This window comes from Anopheles funestus, chromosome X (assembly GCF_943734845.2).
Source record: "Anopheles funestus chromosome X, idAnoFuneDA-416_04, whole genome shotgun sequence".
Classification (NCBI taxonomy): domain Eukaryota; kingdom Metazoa; phylum Arthropoda; class Insecta; order Diptera; family Culicidae; genus Anopheles; species Anopheles funestus.
Window position 1 is genome coordinate 14,964,228 of NC_064597.1, and position 23,985 is coordinate 14,988,212.

The 23,985-nt window shown below is 42.2% G+C and overlaps 1 protein-coding gene across 2 annotated transcripts in view; it reads left to right on the forward strand.

Annotated features, from left to right (window-relative positions):
- LOC125767322 (uncharacterized) overlaps nucleotides 1-23,985 on the forward strand; it is a 90,505-nt gene that overhangs the window by 29,811 nt on the left and 36,709 nt on the right. Inside the window, exon 1 of one of the 2 annotated variants that reach the window (XM_049433806.1) lies at nucleotides 21,715-21,806. The exons of the other annotated variant lie outside the window; for it this stretch is intronic. The gene's annotated coding sequence lies outside the window, so the exon portion shown is untranslated. Of the gene's footprint in view, nucleotides 1-21,714; nucleotides 21,807-23,985 lie in introns of those variants that run through there. 2 annotated transcript variants of the gene reach the window in all.

Genomic DNA, 23,985 nt, shown 5'->3' on the forward strand with positions numbered 1-23,985 from the left:
GCTTTGATTCAAAGACAGGCAGTCCTCGAGATGTACGGTTTACGGTACTATACGCAGGTTTTTGAAATTGGACAGCAATGGAAGTTTATTGTACAAAATGGATTTCTCTTGTCATTACGTATTACAGTGGAGCGCCGATTATCCGGATACCTTTTATCCGGCTGTCCCATTATCCGTGCAGCTCGGAAATGACAGGTCCAAAGGCAAATTGACATATTAACTGCAAACTGGCGATGACAAGAAATAAAAACCTCAATAAGAAATGATACAATTGTTGCAAGTTCGAGCAAATAGAACAAATTTATTTTGCAAAGTGTACCTAATAAAAATAACATCCAGCTTCAACAAAAAAAGTCTACCCATTACACACTGAACACTAATATTTATCAATAAAAAGAGTTGTGCCTATTATCCCTGATATTCGCTTATCCGGCAAGTGCTGAGTCCCGATAAGCACGGATAATCGGTGTTTCACTGTAATTGATGAATCTTTGTAATAGAAATTTAAATGTACGTCAATAAAATTTGCAGCGTTTACTCGGTAGTATCTCGGTGCTTTCCTGTATATATATAGAACCAAAGGTACACCATCGACTACAGCAAACGTTCTAAAATAGCATACAGCAAAGTTTTGCCATCCATTACACGATAGACCGCTTGTACGCCAAGTTCCTTTTCCAAACGATACAGAACCACCGCGGTGTCGGAAGTGCTCAAGTTATTAATCCATCGTTAATTGACTCTTACCTAGGCGCCAGTTTTAGCTTTCCCTTTACCACCGCACCAAGTGTGGTGCACGAGCACACGTATCCGGAACAGGCAGCACAATGAGGGTCACTTTGCAAACGGTTCTTTTTCGTTTTCGTTTTACAAATCGGTTCAGCTAGTACCTTCTCCTTTCGGGGCAACCGAGGAAGAAGCGGAAGATGGAGAACATCGCACCATCTTCAAGCTGAACATAGATTTTCATAGCAAAAATGGAACATAACGGATCGGTTTGTGTGAAACAAAGTGTGAAGTGCGCACAGCGTCCGTTCGAAATTTGCGTGCTAATTGGCTGTTGTGAGCACTATGTCGGTGGATACGTGGTGCCAGATCTATTACGAGCTATGTAACGCTAGACTACCTCCACCGGCTAGTACCCTTCACTCGTTATGAAACCCTTTACTGGGCTGGGATATTATGGGTAAGGGTGCAACACTTACGGCAGTGCATCACTTTACGGTTTTATTACACCTTAAGATGTGTGGAGCGGCATTAGTTGAAGACGTTAAACTGAAGGATGTGTGTGATGTCTCGATCAAACATGGAGCTTAAAACTCACACAATTGCTAGTTTTGTACGATAAAATGCATTAACTGAAGGCTGTTGTTTGTTCAATTACGAAACCCAACAGGGCGAGAAAATAAAGGGAATCAAATAAATATTTCTTTACATGTTTGTGCAAGGTTCGATTTTACGACGATCACACGTTGACAAGAGATTTTAGATTTCGTTGTTTTGCTACCGTTAGACATTTACGATTTCGATGATAATTTTAACACCTTTGCGTTTCTAGGTGTTAGGTGTTTGAATTTGATTATTAGGTTCATGACATAGTTTTATGTACATACATATATAAATTCTACTCGTGACTAACGCTTCGATATTGCAGTGTTGGCTTACCTCTTTTCATCAGTCAGTGTTGTCAAAATTTAATTTTCCCAATATGAGATCTCGATCATCAAACCTTGCATCGTCACTAGATTGATGTCGCTTTTTGATTGTTGTAATAATCTGAGCCTACTTCGACTTATCGAAATGTGAATGGATAAAGGGTTAAAGCGTTTGTTTTCACAATTTGAATTTCTGATTCCAGTATAGGCAAGGTCTCTTAGTCACTTTTAGTTTTGGTAACTTTATTAATGATCACATGGCTTGGCAAAACGCACATTCGATACACTCGCGACTGACTCTCTATTAGCACATTTTCGACTTACCGGTTCGGCTACTTGGGGCCGACTAACTTGATCTGATGTAAGGGAAAAGATCACGGTTCTCGAATCGAAGGTAGTCTAATGTCAGACCAAGGTTTGGTTATTATGGTGGCACCTCAAGGTCGCCACAGGGTAATTATACAATCGTTTACGGTAGGACAATGCTAAATATTTCGTAGAAAGCTGGGCGAACAAATGGTACAAGCGGCACAGTTTCGAGAATGTGTTGGCCAAGTGAAATTATTATTGTTAAGGTGCTTTTTACTACTATTATATTATTTTGAAGTAATTCCTCGAAGATTTGTATTAAAATTGCTGATTGAGAATTGCAGAATGGTAGCGGCGCCGGTATCTACACCACAGACCTCAGGCCAAGACGTCTTGAGATTGTAGTGCCTCAAAAAATGGAGGTTGACATCAATACCATGTTATGCCCGCCCAGGAGAAAAGCAATAGCTGGTGAAGATGGTGATATTAAACGGAATACATGTCATGCACTCTGAAAATATTCATTTTACGAGATCGATCCTACAATGGCACATCATAGAACGAGGATTGAAGAGACGCCCAGTGTATAACAAACGGAATTTTCTAAGGCTTCCATGAATATCTTCCGAGTTTATCACCTATTTTGGCAAATGTAGTAGAATTATTGGGCGCAATTCTCACGGAGTCAAGTCCGCTTTGCAAGTTAAAGTTTTAAATAAGTTGAAAATTTTAGATAATTAAAAGGAAGCAATTCTGAGCTAACATTGCCCATGGCCAACTATAGAATCCTCAAAAAATAGGAGCTCGCGGTAACGGCTAAGGAACCACTCGATTTGATACAAAATTGTTTCAAAGGTTATTTTTTCCTTTGGTTATAGCTGGTGAGAAACACCTCATGTGCGAAACCAATTCGCATGTTCTGCCATTCATATTAGAATGACTACACACTTAATATCGTCAATGTTTGACACTACACGAAGTATTCAAAACGCTGCTTTTGATGCTTATAGCTGATTAAGTGCTACTTGGAATACAAAGGATAGTCGTAATGTATAGCTCTCCGTTTGGGGAACGCGCTTAAGGTTAGAACCCACACTAGTGATGGATAAATCCTCAATTTTCCCGGAGTCGGAATAATCCGACTACGAGACATTTCAGAGTGTACTTCAGAATCACTCGGAGTAAAGGGAGAGGGAAGGACGGAGATTACTCCTGAGTTAACTCTAGATGCCAACACCGCAGTTAGCTCCGAAGTAATCCGGTATCAACTCCGGAGTAATTCAGAGTCAACTCCGGACTACTACGGATTTTTCCTGGAGTTGAATCCGGTTTGTATACGTCGGAGTCAGAGTGGATTCATTTATCCAATCCGGAGTTCTCACCACTAACCGAGGCGCATGCATGCCGATAACAAGTCGCTATGGTCACAGGTAATGGCGATGCAATATTTGAAAAAAGATTTTCTACTCCATAGTTTACACCTTGGAGTTTAAAACATGACAACTAAAACTGATGTCGTTATTATAACTATCGATTTTATGGCCTTTTTCCTTCTCTTTCAATGGAATCCCGATTCAGCCTAAATAATATGCTGCACCATCGACGTAGCTCACGTATCATGTGTTTTTTTTGCTTCAAGGGATTAACGTTACTTATCAACACTTCGAGCCATTGATATATAACTATCGTACACGATTGATCAAATCGCAATAATCATCCACACCACATAACCCTTCATACAGGTGTGTGTGTATCGCTCTCGTTTCGCTTTTATTGCTCGTTGGGTGGTAAAATTGCTTTTTATTTTATTTCATTATGCATACCGAAGTGCCGGCCATTATTCATAACGAATTAGGGATGCCATATAAAGCATCATACGCTCGTGAGGGAAAAAATTGATAAGTGTGAGAATGAGGATAAAAGACAACAACAACCAAGAAGCAAACGAAAAGCAAAAAAAAAAGAATGCGCATAACAAAATGGCCACAATAAAGCTACTACCCCTGTATAAAGGCGTGTGCTTCATTTACAATTCCACTCACGATGCCGTGTGTTGCGGTGCTATTTTTTTTTGCGCAAAAGATCACGCTCAAAATGGAATTCGCACTGTTAAGGATTTGCACCTGTAGGATTGGTTTTTAGAGGTTGGCGGGATCAAATTCACGCACGATAAGTTTTGCGGCCAGGTGCACAATAATCGGTGCAATAAATGGAGGATGGTTTGCCCGGTGTTGGGAACCTCCGGCGCTTCCGTCATAAGATGTGTTTACGGTGGAAAACCGATCGGGGCAAAAAAGGGCCTATCCTACTGCAGCTATTCCAATGGGCAATGGAAAATCTTTCCAGCAAACTGCTTTTAAGAAGCAAAAAAAAAACATACTTTTGCATCCCGTACACACATACGGCATTGGTAGTCTTTACCATAACTTCGTGAGTGGCATTTCAAACATTCCGATTTAGAAATATTTTCGATTCACAATTTACATTCTTCAGTTTGTTTTTTTTTTGTTGTTGTTGTGCATTGTGTGATCGGGTTGTATTTTATTCCCCCATCGCACCTTCCCGATGCGTTACGGTTCTTCCGGCACTAATCCTGCCAGCGTGATTCCACTGTTCGTGAAACGATTTCTGTTAGGCGTTGTTGGTGATTTTTTTGTTGTTCGTTTGATAGATTTTTTTCACCCTTGCCGCGTTTGTTTGTATATTGGCGAAAGGGATAATAAATGCACTGCGTGAGTGTGTGTGTCCTGTCATTTCCCAGGAGTGTATGGGCTCGTATGTTCACATCGTCCGCATACTACGAAGATCGGATCTCGGTACTCGGCACATGGGATTATTGTGCTACGTGATGGAATTACAACCGAAAATTTTTGCCTCCCCTTAGTTTTCCACCTCGGATTCTGCACCTTGGTACATACATTCAGGCGTCAACGGTCGCGCACCACCAGATGATGCCGCAAACGGGATGCATCGGAGAAGAACATCCACCAAAAAAAAAAACACCCTTTTTCATGCTTCGTGCGCTTTGGCCAGCGTCCAAAATGAAGCTTTTCGTAGACGCAGCTTTAGTGTGCCGGTGGTACAAGTGCGCATGAATGAGCTACGAAGCGCGATGCTATTTTCGGTGATTGGATTGACTCCAAAGTGTGACGGCCGCTTTCTGACAGATGGACGAGGGAAATGAGCTGTAATGAAGTGTGTGCGTGTGTGTTCATTCGAATCATGCAGAACGACTGTTCGAAAAAATTGAGCAACACTCGAAACCGGATGAACATCCCTTTTCCTTTCTTTTTGTTGCTTGCAATGTCGTAACACAGTTGACATTCGTTAGAATTAAGTTTTTGCCTTTCTTTATTTTTATACATTTGCCACCTTGTTACCGATCAATCTAGCGTGCTCCAGCGGTCAATGACTGGAGCTGGAGCAAAAAGGGCGAAAGAAGAAAGGTGGTGGCAGGTGAGGGTGGGATAAAGAGGGTGGAAAAAAGGACAAAACACAAAATGGAGATGGAACGCAAGAAGCCGAAAAAAACGAACACTGCAATAAAGCAAGTAACTTCCGCTTTGGAATCGGTTTCGAAATATCTCTCATCGTTTATTCATTGATGGTTTTTGGGATAGAAGGGAACAAATGAAGAGGAGGGAAGGGGGGGCTATCCGTTGTTCCATTCATCTGTCATCGCACCAGCAGCCATAGTGCTACAGTTCATTTCCGGCAAAGCAACAGCCGGTACGGTCACATCGAATACTTCGGTATGGCGGTTATCTAGCGCAAAACCCGAGCACGATCCGACAGCGATTTTCCCCGCGCAAGCAAGCACGGGACAGAGATGGCAAGATTGCACGCACAACGAGGTAAGAATCTGCAAATACCGAAATGCGCCGGATTGATTTTGGCTAACCCTTCCGTGTGTATGCGTGTTTGAATGAAATTACTCCTTTAGCCCAATGGACGTACGACAGCTTATCCCCAGTAACGATGCGAACGATCGAATTATGTTCGGTCCCAGCGAGGGTTTTTGACGCTGTTATCAGGAGATGAATTGCAATTTTTTTAAAAGTACGTGTGGTAAAGGAAAGAGACAGAGAGCAATTTATGTTGGAAGAAGAATTTCCCTAGCGGATAGTTCCACCGCCCCCCCCCCCCTCCTATCACCTTTTCCAAGAAAAAGATGGGAGGAGGCAAGGAGAAGGGACGGACGGAGCAACACAAATGAAACCACTTGTTAGGATTGGACAGAGAGAAGCGCCGTGCGCTTGTCGCGTCACACAAATAAACAGACGCTCATTTCGCACCGGCGTCACATCAGAATGTCTCGTCCGATTTGATGCCCGTTGCCTGTACCGGCCCGTACCGACCGGTTCTACAAAGCGCGAGAGCCCCGACGAGACAAATGCACGTGCGGTTTTCGGACTTTCAGCGGACGCACGAACGCACCCGAACGTCAGCTGATACTCGAAAAGCTCTCGCAACCACAACAAAAATCCACAGTCGGATGCTGTGTGCACACGAGAGAACAGGACTCCGTTATCTGATAACGTGGTGAAGCGCGCGCGCGCGCGCACACACTGTGCATCACAGTAAATGAGAGCAAGCGAGAAAGTCAGCAAAAGCAGTTAGAATAGTTGCTCTTTCGCACACCGGGAACGCAGTACAACGTGCAGCATCCGTGTCGCTCTCTCATTTGGAGCTTTTTGACTTCCCAAATTGTTGCCATTGAATGGGACACTCTGGCGGCACTGTGAGATCCCGGCTGGATGTATAATATTTTAGGAAAAGGAAACGATAAATCTTAAATAGCACACCTATGTGCTATTTGGTTATTAGATTTAATCGGAAATGTATGAAATAGTATAAGTAATCAAATAAATTATAAAATTAAGGTTCATATTCCAAAAGCTGGGCGGTGGTGCATGTGATAAACGGCGCCGGTTCACACGGCTGGACTGGGTTCAAATCCCATCCGGATCGTCCTCCCGTATCAAGGACTGATTTTCCGGCTACGTGGTAAAATAAGTCTAGTAAGCCAGAAATGGCCGGCGTGACCTGTAAGGTCGTTAAAGCCAAGAAGAAGTTTCAAAAAACCTGTTAGAATATAGGGTAAGTACTCTAGTTTTCGGCAGCTTAGTGCAGCTATTTTGTAAAAACCAAAAAAAAACTTTTAATATTTGCAATATTTGTGCTTGAAAGAGATGTTATTTCGGTTGGTAAATTTTAGTATCTTTAGTATCTTTCTGCATTTTAATTTTCGTGGTTTTAGTGCGTTTTATGTGCAATGTTTATGAAAATGCATACATTGGTTTTGTTCCTGTTTTCGGCAGCGTAAATAAGAAACGGCAAACGTTTTAAACGATTGAAATGATTACAAAATTGAATTTTAAACACTTTTCCACTCTTCTTTTGCTAATTTTGTTGCTTAAAAGTGGTTAAAAATGTAATTTTATGCTGCCCGTTTCGCATAAAATTTTGCAATTTTGCGATTTTGCAATTTTCATGCTTGATCTAGTAGACCACGCTATCATTGCATACAAAACCACACAGTTTTGTACTGTCAAACATCATCATCTTTCGGCATGTATTCATTTTCGGCACCCTTTAAAGTGAAAAATAAATTAATTATCGTGTTTAAAAAAAATAAATTAAACATAGCATGCATTTTAGAACCATTTGATCTTTCACAAAAGTGCTTCACTAAATTTTTTATTCACTGGTTTCTTATTTCCAGTGCTTGTCGAATTATCGACTGACAGCAAATTGGACGAAAATTTCTGGCATTTTATGAACATTGAGATATCTCAGTAAATATTTGTGTAAAGGCAGTGAATCTTCGTATTTGAAGAATATCTATTGGTATTTACGTTTTAAAATAGTTTATAAATCTTTTTATAAGTTTAATACACAAGTAAAAAAAAGGTTTAATTATACTAACTGCAATTCAAGTGATAGATAGTTAGTTGTTAGGCAAAACAAATTTTTAACTCCAAAACGGATTGCAGGATGTTATGCAGACAAAGAAATGCAATATAGATTTGTAAATGATATAATCACACAATACGCGAAAATAGTAAAACACTAACACTATTGATAACAAATCTATAAAATAACGTAAAGGGCTAAGCTTTTCCCTGTCTAGATTATAGACAACTAGTTCAACAAAGTAGTCGAAAATTTGAAATTATCTTTCTGCCTAAATTATTCCGTCTAGTCACCCATAGTGGTAGATCGACACGTCCGAGTCCGAGAACAGAAAAAGAAAGCGTGCAGACAGAAACGAGCAGGACAGCATCCGTCAGCTGTAAGCAACAGCTCGTTCGTGTGCTGCCTGCGTTCTGATTAATCCGTTCCGCTTTGGTTGCCACCGTCGCAGCGCGTCGTCAGAGCGTTTTCGCAAGCCGAGCGCCGCAGTTCGGTCACCGTCAGCGAGAAAACCAGTGCTTACGAACGCAACCATTTCTTGCCCGGCCAAATCACTGTGTGTCGGATCGCACAATTCGCACAGTTCCAGTGCCAGGTGCAGGTCGTGCTTCCGTGCTGGTTCGGTTGTAATAGGTCGCGGTTACGCGGTACTGCATTGCGTCTCTGTCGTGTATTTGCGTTCAAGTTAACCAGTTTTAGAACGGTTTGGTTTTAAATTTAATTTAATCGCTTTAAGAAGGAATGCTTCTTACGCGCGAGAAGAGGATCGTGTAAGATCAGTCAAGTTAAGGCATTTATATTATTTTATACGTTGGAATCCTTACTTTTGGCATTTAAAAAATTCAATTTTATTTGTTTTATAAAAACTATTATTAATTTATTAATTTTATTATCTTAATTACCATTTCATTTACAAAAAAAATAGCAAATGATCAAGTGACCATTATTCGCGCGTGTCTGTGGTTGAAGAAGTGTTCATCAACGAGGTGGAGATTTGGACTATAGCAAAAAAAACTATAGTAAAATATGAAAAACACATTTCGATCTTCGTCTGCCGGGTCCTGTAAAACAATATCAAAAGCTGCAACTACATGAGCAGTGTGTTACCTCCGATGGTTTGCTACAATCAACCTCTCGATCGTCTTGATACCGAAAGGGACATGTCCCGTGTTTCCTGATATCCATCGTTGAATGGTTGCGCGGCACCAAAAGCACCACCGTGTTCAGATCCATGGCCGGATGGATAGGAGTACGAACTGTCGGGAATGGTTCGTTCCTTTTTCCATCGGGATATGGTGCACGGCTCAGGAGAAGTAGAAGTCAAACACACGCACCCGTGGTCGACGAAAAAAAAAACGAGACGGACTCCTGCTGTGTGAAGAGTTGCCGACGTTCGTGATAAGAATGTTTTTTTTCTTATGTGTGTGAGAAAACACATGCTAGGGAATGGAAGTTGTGTCACAATAGAATGAAAAACTGTAGGTGGTGAAGCTGTGGGTGTGTGTGATGAAGGTGGTCGTACAGGAAGCATTCGTATCCTATTCCCAACGTAGCTGTGACGCCATTTTAAACCTACAAAATTTGCAATCTATTCTCATTTTAAAACCACAAAAAATCGTCATATTAAAAAAGGCAAATCTTGTACGGTTACCTTTTTTTTGTTAGCTTCTTTCCGTGTTAAGAACGTGGTAAAAATAGACAAAAAAATGCAAGCATAAAAAAAGGTTCCCAGGAAAAAAAAGGTACTATTGTCATGCGGATTGTATACTTTCAGGTGAATTTATCACCATAATGACAAAACACCCAAAATCATGCAATCCTCATTGACAAAATTATCCTATTAAAAGTTGATTACCAGATTGTACCGTTCCGTTCACAGGGACAGTACATAATAACCTCGAGGTTTCTTAAGCTGTCTCTGCTAGATAAAAGTTGACGAATTCTAGACGAAATATTCACCAACTCCCGCCTTCCACACGCCAGTGTGAAACGTACGTTTGCCCCAATTGTATCTGCAGCATGACTGTATCAAGCAGAGCGTGAAGAGTTTTAAGAGCTTATCAAACACTTCAAACAAAAAGCGAACTGAAGCGGTTTGTTGTTGTCGACCGTTTTTGGGACACCCACCAGAAAACGGTCAACTTGGTTTTTGTGGGGTGGGTTTTTTCCCTTCCATGTTTGAAGGAGAAAAGTTTCCTCATTAATCGCACCCGAACTAAACACGGGTATGGGACAGTTTCTTAAACGCTTTTACAATTTGAAATTCGTCCGATCGTGAATGATGCGTGTGTATGTGTGTGTGTGTGTATATGTACATTTGTGAAAATTTGTACCCTTTTTGCTACGAGTTGAACATCCACTCGGTAATGGGTTAATTTGCTTTCTGGTATTATTGTTTTGCTACCAGTATTTGCAACAACCTCATATGGTTTGTTTTGTTGTTGTTGCCAGCTGGGATGGCAAGATGACACCTTTTACGAGTACAAAAAAATTAAGTGACAGACATCTTCATCGTTTTGTCCCATCGCTTGGTATACTTTCGATCGCATCGCACAACCAAGAGATCGGTCATCACTTATGCCTTATCTGGATAATTTTCGGAAAAGCACACCATCTTGTATGAGGAGTCCCTAAACTACCCTGTTTATGTAGATGTATGTATGTGTTTGTGTAGCTGAATTTTAAAAAAAATCAATCCCAACAAAAAGTCACCATTTCGAACAGGGACTTTTAAATTATCCTCTATTTTCTCTTTTTCAACAAAAAAAAACAAAATCGTAAGCTTCATCGTAGGATCCAGTTTCCGATTGTTTCTTTACTTTCCCCGGTCAAGTTATACATTCCGTGGTGTGAAGGCACAGTGCGAGCTACTGAAGAAAAGCGAAAGCTTCCGGTTCCGGTTTTTTTTTTGAGTTTGTGGACGAAACGCGAAAATGTCGAAACGATTCCCCATTCGTGTAAAGCGACACTCTTTCGTGGTGAAACAGATGCCTCACAGCGCCGTAGATGAAGCTTCAGTTTTCGTTTGGGGGGCACAATTGAAAGGCAAAAGTTTTGCCCTTTTCGCAGTGATTTTATATCAATTCACTGCCTTTACTCTTTCTTTTTATTTCCGTTTTTAGAACGGTTTTATGGGAGAGGAAAAATAGGGCGAAAAAAAATAATTTGAAATGAATTTACTTGACTTTTGCATGTACAAGATTGCTTCCATTCCGACCGGTTACAAGATCGATGCAACTGCTTGGTTTGTGTAACATTTCCCAGCGTCACTTCAGAACAACCAACTCACCGCGTAGAGCTACGTCGAGAGAAGGATGCTATTTTGGAGGTTATAAAATTCATAAATAATTTGGTACAGATGCTTCAGTACGGTATGGCAGCCCACACTCGGTTGCAGAAGCTAAATCTAACCTAGCACAGAGCGTAATCTAGTAATCCATTTCAAGTAGTACGCCTGTGTGTAGGCTGTGCCAGTGATGGATGGATGGATGAAATGGTAAAACGAGCTCCGATTAAACAAAACAGCAGCGGGCGTCTTGTAAAGGCAAAACCGTACAGCTACTGCAGTAGCCCCAAACCGTCGCTGATGCTTCACACTTGCTCGTTACGGTTGGGTGAAACATTCCTTTGATATGGTGTGCGTCGAGTAATGCCACCGAGAAGCGGGAAACAAAGACAGGGCAGGGCGCCACAGCAAGATGCGGCTGAAAGGATTCATTTAAACCGATGATGCGTCCGTTATCCTTACATGAATGCGATTATGCTTGCGATGGTGTGTGCCAGACATAAAAGCGGGCCGAAAAAGAAAAGGAAGCACGGCAAGAAGAAGAGATAGAGAGGGGAGAGTGTGCGAATGGAAGCGGAGGAAGGATGTGCTGTTAAGAGCAAGGTTAGAATATCACATTCTACCCGAAATGAATGAAACGACTCTCATCTACGCTGCCTTCCGTCGTGTTTAATCAAATCAAATCTTAGTTGGTTTTTCCAGATCAACAAGAGTGAGTGTGAGAGGGAGATAGCTTTTTTTCCTCTTAATTCTTGGAAAGCTTTCCCCATTAATTCCCTCAGGGTACGGGAGGTAGGGTGAGCTAAATGGTGAACCAAACAATCCTATCTTTTACCAACGCCAAGGGTTGCATTTCGAGTTGGTCTAGTAGTTCGCTTCCCGGATTCGCATCGCGTGTGTAACGAAATGTAATTAAATCGCCAACACTCTGCGCACCAAAACCTTCAACCTTCTAACCTGAAGCTGCACCACAGCTTTACCGGAGAGTGTTTTTTTTTTGTTAAAGAAAAAAGCTAAAAGAAAACTTTTATTTTGCTAACAAAAATACGAAATGCACCCTTAACAAATACGTAAACTTTTTTAAAATGATAATTTTGTCATACACGTTGCATACTTTTAGGCGCTTTTTTAAAAAATACCGATCGATATAGTGCACTGTTCGCTGCATTTGAAGCAAACGCCGCAAGTTATGCAATCTGGTTTAAGGGATTGCATTTAATGCCTTGCAAATGCTCTGCTCAAGCAGCCAAACACATCGGGCACCGTACAACGTGTGCAAATGCAAAACCACCCAAGGATGCCAGTATCGCATGTGTGCAATGATGCAATTTCGATACATAATTAATTGCCATTTCACAAGCAGCGGTAGAAACTACCAACTCGCAAGGAAGATTTTGCTGTCGATAATGGGGAGAGAAAATAGGAGAATGATTGTGTGGGTCTTAAAACACGCGGTAGGTGAAAAGGGATTATCGATCAAGTTGGCTTCCGGTTTTGTGAATGATTTCCGGTTGCATTTTTTTTTCTTCTCCAGTTTTCCCGTTTTGCTGTGTTTTTTTGTTGTTGTTGTCGATGGCGTGCTGGGTAGATAGTGAAAAACCCGTGCATGGGTAGCATGGTATGCCTATTAACATGCCTATTAACAATTCTTTGCCTACATTCGGGCGCCCAATGTCAGGCCTGATATGTGGGACGAACCGTACCGACAAATCAATTCATCTCCAGCTCTTTACCATCAACATGCAGCATGAGGTTATCATACGCTTCATCCTATCCCTTATTTTCTCAGATTTTACCGCTTGCGCCCGCCATGATGATTGAGTGGTAATTAAACGGAAATTTATCCGTTTGATTCCATACGGTACGAGGGAAATGAGTTTTTCGGTACAGCACAAAAAAACACACATAAACACACATATATATGTCTGTGTGTGTAAAATGTAAGAATGAAATGTTAGCGCATACACACATGTGCGTGGTATATATGAGGACCCGCAGATTGAGCGCTCGTACCCACACCCACCATGCGCCATGTTTAATCAGCAATCATCAAGAGCCATTTGCAAAAACCATTCCCTTACCATATTCTTTACGTGTAAGCGAACCAGAGTGCAAAGGCTCTCCGGCTTCCGGCGGGTAAACAATTAGGCAACTGACACAACAGACTTGGAAGGGAACGACCGTTTGCAAACGAAAATGCGAAATTGTCTCGCAAACGTCCATCTTGGGTACGTCGCACATAAGGGTGCTTTAAAATGTTTGCCACTATGCGTAGTGGAGCAATATTGGGAAATGCGTGCGAAAGAGACTATGTGCATTCCATCTCTTTTTTTTTTTCATTCTCCGCAGGTATGGTCAACAAGATGTTTTGTCTGTATTTGCTGTTTGGTTGTGGAGAATGAAGAAAAATTGGTAACGAAAAAAACACACACACACACATACACGCTCGATCGTTTGGCGATGAAGGATTGGGTGGAGAAAAAAAACAGTTTCTACCGGCTGTCAGTACCTGATCTTGCGTCTTGAAAAGATTTAAGGAATGCATGTGTATCGAAGGTGGTGTTGTGAAGTGGTTTTTGGGGCTGCGAGATGGAGTCAGAGGTATAGGAAAAGGACACTAAATTGGATGACAAACATTCTTCCCTTCTCAAAAAAAAACAATATAATACAGTGGTGTGTCCTGCCTGACGCGTTGGATGAGCTTTTTTCAGTCACTTTATTCTACTTTATCCTCTCCGGAGCTTAAATCACTCGGTTTCTTGAGGACTTTTTCTTAGTTTGTTGTTGCTCTAAATGATAGGGCCGCGTACCTTAGGGGAAATGGAGTCTGACCCAAAACTTCCCTACTCCCGCTCCCCAACCAACCCGTAACTGATAATAGACATGGAAAATAGGGATAGAAGGAAAAAAAGAACAAAATTTAGGTACCATTGCCTTTAGTTTTTCTTTCTTTTCAATCCCCCCAGCAGTAAACTATAACCCGTATGTTATTGAATATTTATTTTTTTTGTTTGCCATCTTTTTTTTCGTTTCGTTTTTTTTTATTAACGTTCGATTTCATTCACCTTTCTACACTGGATCGATTGCGGTGGAAAGCATGTAGGCAGTTCGATTTGATGCTTTCATTTTTTTGTTTGGGGTTTTTTTTGCTTGAAAAAAAAATACCAAAAATCCCTCGACCGGACAGAATCAATCGTGCACGAAAAATGCGTATTAATGTCTTGTGCCTTTCGGTTGTGCTAAAGCAAAAGAGAGGAAAGATGGTCCATGTTAAGCCAAACGGACATTTTGGGCTCGCTTAGGTGAGATTTGCTTTGTGAGCGTATTTCGCGTGTGTTGAGCCGATGGTCTAACATAGTTTAGTGTTCTGTTTGATTTGGTTTAAAGGATTCTCCGCTTTTCATCATACAGAACACCCGTCCCGGGTGGGGGAGTAAATTCATATGAATACTTTATAACATGACCAATGTGTTGTATACATAACGCATATGAAGAGAAGTCAGCAAAGATCCGAAATATGGTAATGGATAACACCGACCAATGGTTTTCACGCAGCCAACCTCTGTCATTTGGCATGTTTTATAAAAAAAAACAACAACAACACCCATCGACGAATGGAAGGGTGGGGGGAGGGGGGTTGTACTACTGCAAGAAAAAAAATCACCTAACAAAAAAAAATCCAAAGGATACTACGATATATCATACGACCGTCCTTGCGGTTGGGTTTGATACAACAATACACTGATAGTAGGCAACGTCACAGGAAAAAGGTTGTGAAACGGTAGGACTACAAAATGAGCCATTTGATTAAAGTCAACATTTGCCGGTTTGTTGATGCGACACCCAACACAATACCAAAGAAGAAAAAAAAGGAACGGGCATCGTGAATCCCCCCAACCCCAAAAACCATGTTTATTCTCTCTTACCGGTTACAACAACAACAGAAAAAAACGATAACCCATAAGCGGTGAGCCGTTAAAAAAGGTTTGCATTAGAATGTAGGAAACGCGGCTAACGTAGGTGAGGAAGCGAAAAACAGAAACGCGAGTGGAGGAAATGCTCATCACCATTAACAAATTGTGTGAGAAATTTGAATGGGGTTTTTCACATGCCCCATAGATTCGCCACCCTTCACCCTCGCCCCACCCCGTTGCTTTCCGGCAATGTTTGATGCGATACTTTTGATTCGGGAATCCCCTTTTTTCTAATGCCACGCACTGTTTGTACGGGACGGACAATAATAGGCGGGATGGATTCGGCTTGTGCAAAAAGGGCGAACCGGAACACGACCAAACAATAGGTTATTGACATACCACGCCAAAAAACGTAATGACGTCCATAATGTAGTGTGTGTGTGTGTGGTTGTGGTACGTTTATCAGGGAGGCGTGGTTTTTGGGACAAAGAAAGCAAAGCAAAAATGACAGTTCGAAATCACATTGGCATCAACCGTAAGCCTTATTAGGTCTCATGAATGCAAAAAAAAATAATTTAATAAATTTGAAAAATACATGAAACACCAGGCGTCTCCATGGAAGACAACTCCTTAGAAACATATGGAGATGCCTGGTAGCTCATGAAGCGAGGAGATTCTGCTTCTTCGAATAACGATCTTTTAGGTTCTGCCTATCATTTCTGGTTTATAAGAGATATTGTTACCACGTAGCGGAATAGTTAGGTCTTGCTACGGGGGAACGATTCGGGTGGGATTTTGGGTGAGACCAGCATAAGAAAAACAGGACGCCCTCATATGTAATGTAATCGTATTCAATACAATTTCTTGCTATCCTACAAGTTCAGTTATTATTTTGCTGCTCCCTGTACACGCTGCTAACAACTTCTAGCTAAGCAATGTTTGATGTAGTGGAGTAATGATCTAGGTGCTGCTATCGATTCTCACCGATATGTTCATTCTATTAATTAGCAATATGGGTGTTGAAGATGATAACATGTATCGGGGTTTTTGTTCAATTTCGTAAAATGAAAACGAAATGATGTAAAATAGGACTAATGCCCTCGCACTAGCTTAGCTGTTCTCGACTCCCCTCACAAAGCATTTTTTTTAGTATGCTATATATACTTTAAATTCTGAATTTAAAAAAACTACCCTTCCTTGGATAGCATCATGGCCGACACACGAGCACGCTCTCCTTCCTTTTATTGTGTTCTCTTTGTTTCGACAAATTTTACAAACTTGGCAATTTTGTCGATTTGCATCCCTTCCTACCGGTGCTGGTCGTTTTTCCGCTACCCGGCAGAAAGGCATAAGATGCTCTGTTTGGACAGCGTGGCAAAACTGGGTAGCGATGAATATGAGAGAGTCCGCCGAACGTTTCATGTAAAATATTTCCCATCGTCTAACTGCTTCCTTCCCTCCCACACCCAAAAACCAGCACACAGCTGGCCACGGCCGGGGGTCTGCATTAACTCCCACTTATCGGCAGCACCACTCGAGAAAAAGCTCGACAAGTGCTCCAGACCCCATTATTCGAACCCATCGAACGCAGGAGAAACAATGTTGTTTCTAGCTGCGCGCGTACACGACGCCAGAACGATCAGTTTACATCAAACCTTTCCCCCCTTCCTTCTTCCCCGCATCAACCCTGCCGCTATCACTCTATTCTCGAGCCAGAAAGGTTTCGAGAGGAGGGGGGCCAGGATCCCGGAAGCGGATAATCCTGAACAGGGCGAACAAAACTCAGGTCCTACCCACACCCACGCCGCAGCAAAGATGCGAGCGACGAGATACGTGTCGTGCCGGAAAATCATGATAAAGTTAACATGTTATTTTCGTAGCCATTTTTTTTTTTTTGTTTTTTTTCTGTTGCTCTCTTCTCCTCCCTTCGAGACGGGATTTTTTTTTTCTAGGGGATTGTTTGGCTCTCATTTACGCTGTTCTAAGTTTTTTTTTTGAAAAATCATATTCAGCAAAAAGCGACGTTCAAAAATTGGTGCACAAAGCATAACAGAAAAAATAGACACACACACACAGCTTTTCCATACCTTTCTGAAACCTGTGCTGTGGAGCGGTAGTCATACACACTTTTTTCAATCCATTCTACGACACCAAGTACGGTTGAAACTTTTTTTCCACGCTCGCAAGTACAAGAGTGAGACAGACAGAGAAAAGCAGGTTTAAATGAGGTTATGTGGTTGTTTTAGCTGTACGGATTGGGAAATCCCTTTCGGGAGGGCTAGCAGCAACTGGAAACCAGGATTGAAGATAAGAGAAGAATGAATTGAAAGGATGAAGCGAGGGGGTTGGTGGTGGGTGGCAAAATATCGATAAAAACCAATCGCCAAATGAAATGGATGGTAAACGGTGGATGGGAATAGCAGGGTACCATCAGCCGTTGAGTGAGTGTAAGGGATATAATCAAAAAGGGAACCAGGGAATAGATTACGACGAAATGGATATAGACAATTGACTTTTTTACACAAAAGCGATGGTGGATGGTGCAAAACCGAGGTTACTCGAAAGGTGGAAGCATTTTCATGACTTTCCAATCCTGCCACCAACCACCGGGTGGCCACCCAATCTTCCCCAACCACCCTCCCCCACCCCTCGCCCCCTCATCTCCTCCCTCACCGGTACTACTTTTGCATTTGCTGTTTGCTGAAAAGCTATTAAACCATTCGATGATGGATGGTGGTTGATACGCTCTCTGCCGGGAGATATAGAGCAATAGGTGCCGAGGCGAAAGCATCACTAGAACGACGCCCGGTCTATCTGTGTGTATGTGTGGGCGGGGATACGTGTATGTGTGTTAAGGGAATTCGGGATTGTTTTCCCATTTACTTTATTTGTCTGCGGATTCGTCGGCAAACGGGGTGGGGTGTGGGGCGGCCGTAAGTCGGTTTTGAATATTGATGCTTCTTCTTTTTTTTTATGCATCTTCTGCGTCTTCTGGGTTGCGGGGATTTTTTCGGTTTGGTGTTAGCGAGTATAAAGTGAAATGTTACATAGCTGCTGGAATGTATAGGGTGAGGAATGTACAGTAAAGTGGGTGTGTGTAACAGATGGCAGGGAAAACCCGTTTCCATTTTGTTTTTTTTTTCTTCTCCTTTTTGCTTCTTCTTTCGCTGCTTCTCTTCTTGTTTTGTTTATTGTGAAAGCTGTCGATTTGAAATCAATTTCACTTTCGTTGCAATAAAATTTAGCATCCTCTCGATTTAGCTTACTTTTACGCTTTTTACGGAAGGATTTTATGGAAGGTGGGGGGGGGGGCGGTCCGACACAGTCTTGTGCCGAGGTAGGGGATGATGATAACAAGTTGTTAACCAACTCCATAAAGCGGTAGTTATGTAACAGGTGAATTGTACCGCCGTTTTGGGTAATTGTATTATCGAAGGCGTATTTTATATGTTTTCATCAACGAAATTGCCTAAAAGTATGCAATGTGCATGACAAAAGTATTTTATTCATCATAAATAGTTTTTAGGTTTAAATTAATCAATAAGATACAGTAAAATTTTATTTGAATTTTTTTTTACGGAGTTGTTTCCTACTCCGAGCGATTTCTGTCACACTCTTAACACTTTTAAACTAGCCCAAAGGCACGCAGCATCTTAAACGGTTACAGTTATTGGCATACTAATATTCCCTAGGCTCCCTAGACCTGGTGGATGATGTCTCACATCAAGACTCACCCAACTCTACAGAACCGACACCTACACTAACCTTTCCTCCTCAGCCCTTCATCCCCTCTCTATAATAAAGCAGATCGTCGGAAAAAGCATCTCAAATTTATCACGCTCAGTTTGCAATGGTTTTCCTTTCCACTTTCGGTAAAGTAAGTTGCTTTAGCGCGAAGTTTGGAAAGTTAAGCATCCCTACCCTCACCCGCTACTGGCAATAACGTTATTGTTCTGGCCTCCCGAAATAGGACGTTATAGTATGAGAAAATCGTGCCTCATCAACCCCTTACATCCCTACACATGTTTCACTAGCAAGGGAGATTTTTCAATTATAAAATCGCACTCTTCTTGCTGCGCCCCGCTTTCTCTACCTTGTCACCCACACACACATACACATCGACAAACCGACCACATGAATCTTTTGCTAGGGAAAATTGGCGGCTAGCAGAAGGATTAAAGTTTTCCATCCATATCCCATTCTTCACGGTTGTGGCTCGTTTCACCCCTTAAAAACTTTTCCCCTCCCTTGCTGCCGCCTCTCTCGCCCCTCCATCCACTGTTTGGTATCATTCTTAGGCGGAGTAAATTGCCATTTATTGGCGGTGCCGACGTCCATCACTGAGCGCCAACCACCCATACATGCCTCCGAGACTGAATCGATCGGAGGGGTTGGGGAGGGGGAAGCTTTCCGCGCCATCACGCTACGCTAAAGTCGTGAACTGTGTATGTGAGACACAGTGAAAGATTTGGGATTTTCTCACCGTTTAAGCATGGTTTAAGCAGTGGATGTCACTTTCCATGTTAACCCGATCCACATGAAGCTCTAGGAATCGTTCCGGCTGGTTTTGCTCATTGTTCCTTGTAACTTCCTTTACAATGGGTTTTTACCCCCATAACAGGGAGGCAATAATTCCCCCCTCCCACCCTGGTTACGGTACGGTAGTAGTTTTAATGCTAACATAATATTTGTGTTTCGTGTCTGGGAGAGTGTGTTTTTTTCTCTTTCATCCTGTCTCTCTCTCTCTCACACACACACATTCTTTTCTTCTCCGCCGATGAAAGTTTCTATGTAGAAGTTGCTTATTCTGCTTACTTTCACACTCACACACACAGATTGTCTTCCGTTTCTAGGTTAACAAAATCTTCCAAATCTTTTCCTCGTCCACTGTCTTGCTCTCTGTCTCTCAGCAACAGTCTCTAGAAAGGTTCCCGATGCCAATAATAATATAATCTAACCGGTCCCGTGTGCTTTGGTAGTAAAACGAAATGAAAACATTGGAGAGCAAAACGATGGGGGTTTGGGGGTGATAGTGGGACAAAGATGATGAAACGATTAAGCAGATTGGGAAACCATTATTTCCGGACCCGCTAATCGTTTCCCCTTTTACCAGGTGTAGGTACACAAAAACAAGGTTAAACAAAGGGAAACGGGACTGTGACAGTACGAAATCGATACGAACGACATCCGTTCAGTTTTACTCCATTTTACCTTCCCAATCTTAATGGGTTTATCAACCGATTTTCCCCCTTTTGTTGTGCATTAAACGGCACTTGTCGGTGCGTGTGTTTATTCGTTTAATTAATTTATCGTTCCGTGCAAGTGAAGAAGAAGCTAGTACGTTGTCTTCCGGTGTGCGGTGTCACAAAAGGGTCCAGCGTGCCATCCGCACGGTTCTAGGTGAATGACTTACAGCAATACATTGCCCGTTGGACAAACATTGTTTGCATATTGGTGTGTGTGCGCATGTATGTGAGAGAAAGAGTGGAGAGAAAATATACCCAACACGTAAGGACTAGGTTTGAGCTGTGTTAGTGTGTGAGTGTGTGCGTGTATAAGGAGTCCTGTAGCTCCTTCCGCCCGTTTCCCCTAAACCCCGTTCGGCTGTACCACCTTCTCAACGCTATGAAAAATCAGCTGGAACAACAATAAAGGAAAAAAAAGGAAGTAACGCAACAAGACAACAACAAGACATCAACAATAACAACAACAAAAAAAAGGAAAAACCGAAACGCAAACATAAATCCACCGGTCGTTACCGAGTGCGCCTAAAAGTATGCAGCTGATGACATTCAACTCACTGCTCATGTTTGACATCGTGTTCATCTTTTTCCTGTTCCTGGTCGGCGTCACCTGCCTGGTGTACTATCTGCCGCCCCGCGAGCTTACACCGCACGACGCGTCCACCCAGCCGCAACAGCCCTCGTCCTGTTCGGGGTTTCCTTCGCCTGCCTCGGGTGGACCCCTGGTACGTGGTTGCGCTTCCACCGCTAGGCGTATATCCGGCGAGGGCGGTACACCCATCATACTGGTCGGTGTACGAAGTGAAGCAGAACAGCAACAACAACAACATCAACAACAGCAACAACAGCAGCAACAAAACCAACAACAACAAGAATCAGAACAGGAAGACTGGTCGCCAACAGCAGGGAGGCGATACGGTCGCGTTCTGACAGCTGACAGTGTTCGAGCTGATCCCGACCTGGTGGATGCTCCCGCCACCCAGCTCTACCCTTATCCGCTCCGTATGGGAATGGGCGGCCGTACCGATAGATGCCAACTGGAGCGACCGGATGAGCAGGAGGTACTACTGTTCGACTGCACCCTGGAGGATCTCATTGCGCTGCGGCGGATGGCAACGCTCGGTGGTGAAATGCGACCAGGGTCGGGGTCGGAACCGTGCCGTAACTGCTGCTGCCAGTACCAGCCGAGCGTTGACCGATGGTCGTCGCCACCGAACGTACCGCTTCCACCGTCACCACCGCCCAGAATCATTCGGCGCGGTGAACTGCACTACCCAGTGGAGGAAGGTGATGACGAAGAGGAGGAAGACGAGGAAGAGGGTGATCGCGTTGAGTACGTACGGATCGAAATCGAACGGAGCACTAGCGGCAAATGTAATGCCACCAACGGCACCGAACCGTCGATGCCGGCCTGCTGCTACGTCCGGGCGAAGAATACCGACATCAGGGCGTGCAGTGGACCGATTCACGATGTGTAGAGGAGGTAGGTGCGTGTTTGTGTCGTGACTATTGGGTCGCATATTTAATGCCATGTGGTTGTTGGTTTTTTTTTCTTTGAGCTTGGTTAGAAATTTGCATGCATTTGAATATTATCCGTAAAAAAGAACCTCCTGTACCCGTTTGATTAGAACCATTTTGTGGTGTGATTTTTTTTTTGGGAGAGATATTCTCTTGGGTTCTGCTCCAAGTTGCGATTAATATGAGTTCTTATTTCGCTAGACTTTGAACGTTTCCATTTCGAGAAATTCGGGAATCAATTTCGGGGATAAACTCCAAGCTATGTGAAGGAGTCGTGCATTTCCTGTATTGTGGGTTCGGAGAGATTCGTAAATGTTAGTGTTGAATGGGGTGGCCCGATGGTGCATGTGATAAACGGCGCCAGTCCACACGGCCGGACCGGGTTCAAATCCCATCCGGATCGTCCCCCCGTAGCAAGGACTGACTATCCGGCTACGTGGTAAAAATAAGTCTAGTAAGCCAGAAATGGCCGGCGTGACCTGTAAGGTCGTTAAAGCCAAGAAGAGAGAGAGAGAGAGAGAGAGTGTTGAATCTTTTGAAAAGAGTCATTCATATGAATTTTCAGTGTAGAGTCATGCAAATCATGAACCGACTCCCAAAATATTAATCAATTTCCAAAAATTCAAATGAATCCACAAAGATTCATGAATCCTTATTGATTCGCTGACCGAGGGTGGAGGGGTAACCACATAAATAATTGGGCTGTCCCGAAACTCTAAAGATTCATAATTCAATGAGGATTCATGAATCTTCAGAATAGAGATTCAGAGTCATTCATTCAGCTCAAAGATTCTTTCAGATTCAAAAATCTGAATTAGATTCACTCAACACTAGTTAATTCAATAAAGGTAAACAATGTTCTTGGTTAACGGCGATACAAATGTTGCAAACCCGTAAATAGTGCTACAAGATAGCTCCGAAAATCTGAAGAAATATACGGGAAAAATTGGAAGACAAATAGCTGGAAAATATCCCTAAGAAGTTGGGAGTCAAAGACATCCAGGGTAATTCAAAAACTTCGGAGTACTCTGGAGCAGTTAGGGCCACCGAAATTTACTTTAGATTTCTCTCGAAGTCTTCTTGCTTAGAATTCGTGAAACCATTTTCAGGGTGGCCACTCAACCGGGAAATCGGGAAAACCGGGAATTAGCCGGGATTTTTTTTAAACCGGGAAAAACCGGGAAAACACCAGGAATTTCTCCGGAAAACCGGGAAAATTATTCTTTCCTAATGTTTCCAGTCCTAGTGCATGTCACTATCTTTATGTCAAACCTAGACATGTATTTTTAGATTTTTTCGATTCTTTTGATGCATAGTTCGGAACATGAGTGCCCTAAAATAGATCCAAACTCAAGGAAAGGACGGACTAGACTAACAAGCAGAGTTTTTATACGAACAGGATCATTGAATTCGTTAGTCATTTTACGAACTAAATCAAAAGTCCTATCGGTCTTACTTATTATGTTTTCATAGTGATTTCGAAAAGTAATCTTGTCATCTAACAGAACGCCAAGATCACGGACCCTATCAGCACCTTGTATCATTTACTTTCATTTAACATTTTTAGGATGTTAATGTTATACCTATTGTGTTTAGTTTTGATTAAACTTATTCAAATACTCATAATTCCCAAATTCCCATTTCTTTTAAAATGGTGTCAACTTTGAAATACCAAAACATGTAAACTGCTTATACTAACTTGAAACCAGAAGATTTTATTTAATTTTTTATTAGATTAATGCATTTATTAGATTATTAGATTAATGCATCGAAATTGAATCACGTATGAACAAGTTACAAGCCTCTAAAGTTGCAGAGAAACCCGATTGTGGTTTACACACATGAACGTAATTTCTGGAGCCCTAAGGAGAAATGAGCAATCGAAATCGGTTTGTCTACCCAAGCAGCCATTTGCATGGAATTGAGTTAAATGATATATGATAAAAAACTTCGGTATTAAACTACCGCGCAATGTGTATTTACAACCGAGAAACTAAATGTAGCGAACCGCCAAAAACCGGGAAAAACTTGGAAAAAACCGGGAGAAAACCGGGAAAAAACCGGGAATCTAAAATTCTGATTTGAGTGGCCACCCTGCATTTTGGATATCCTGTTCTTATTTCCAAGTATTCAACTACCATTAA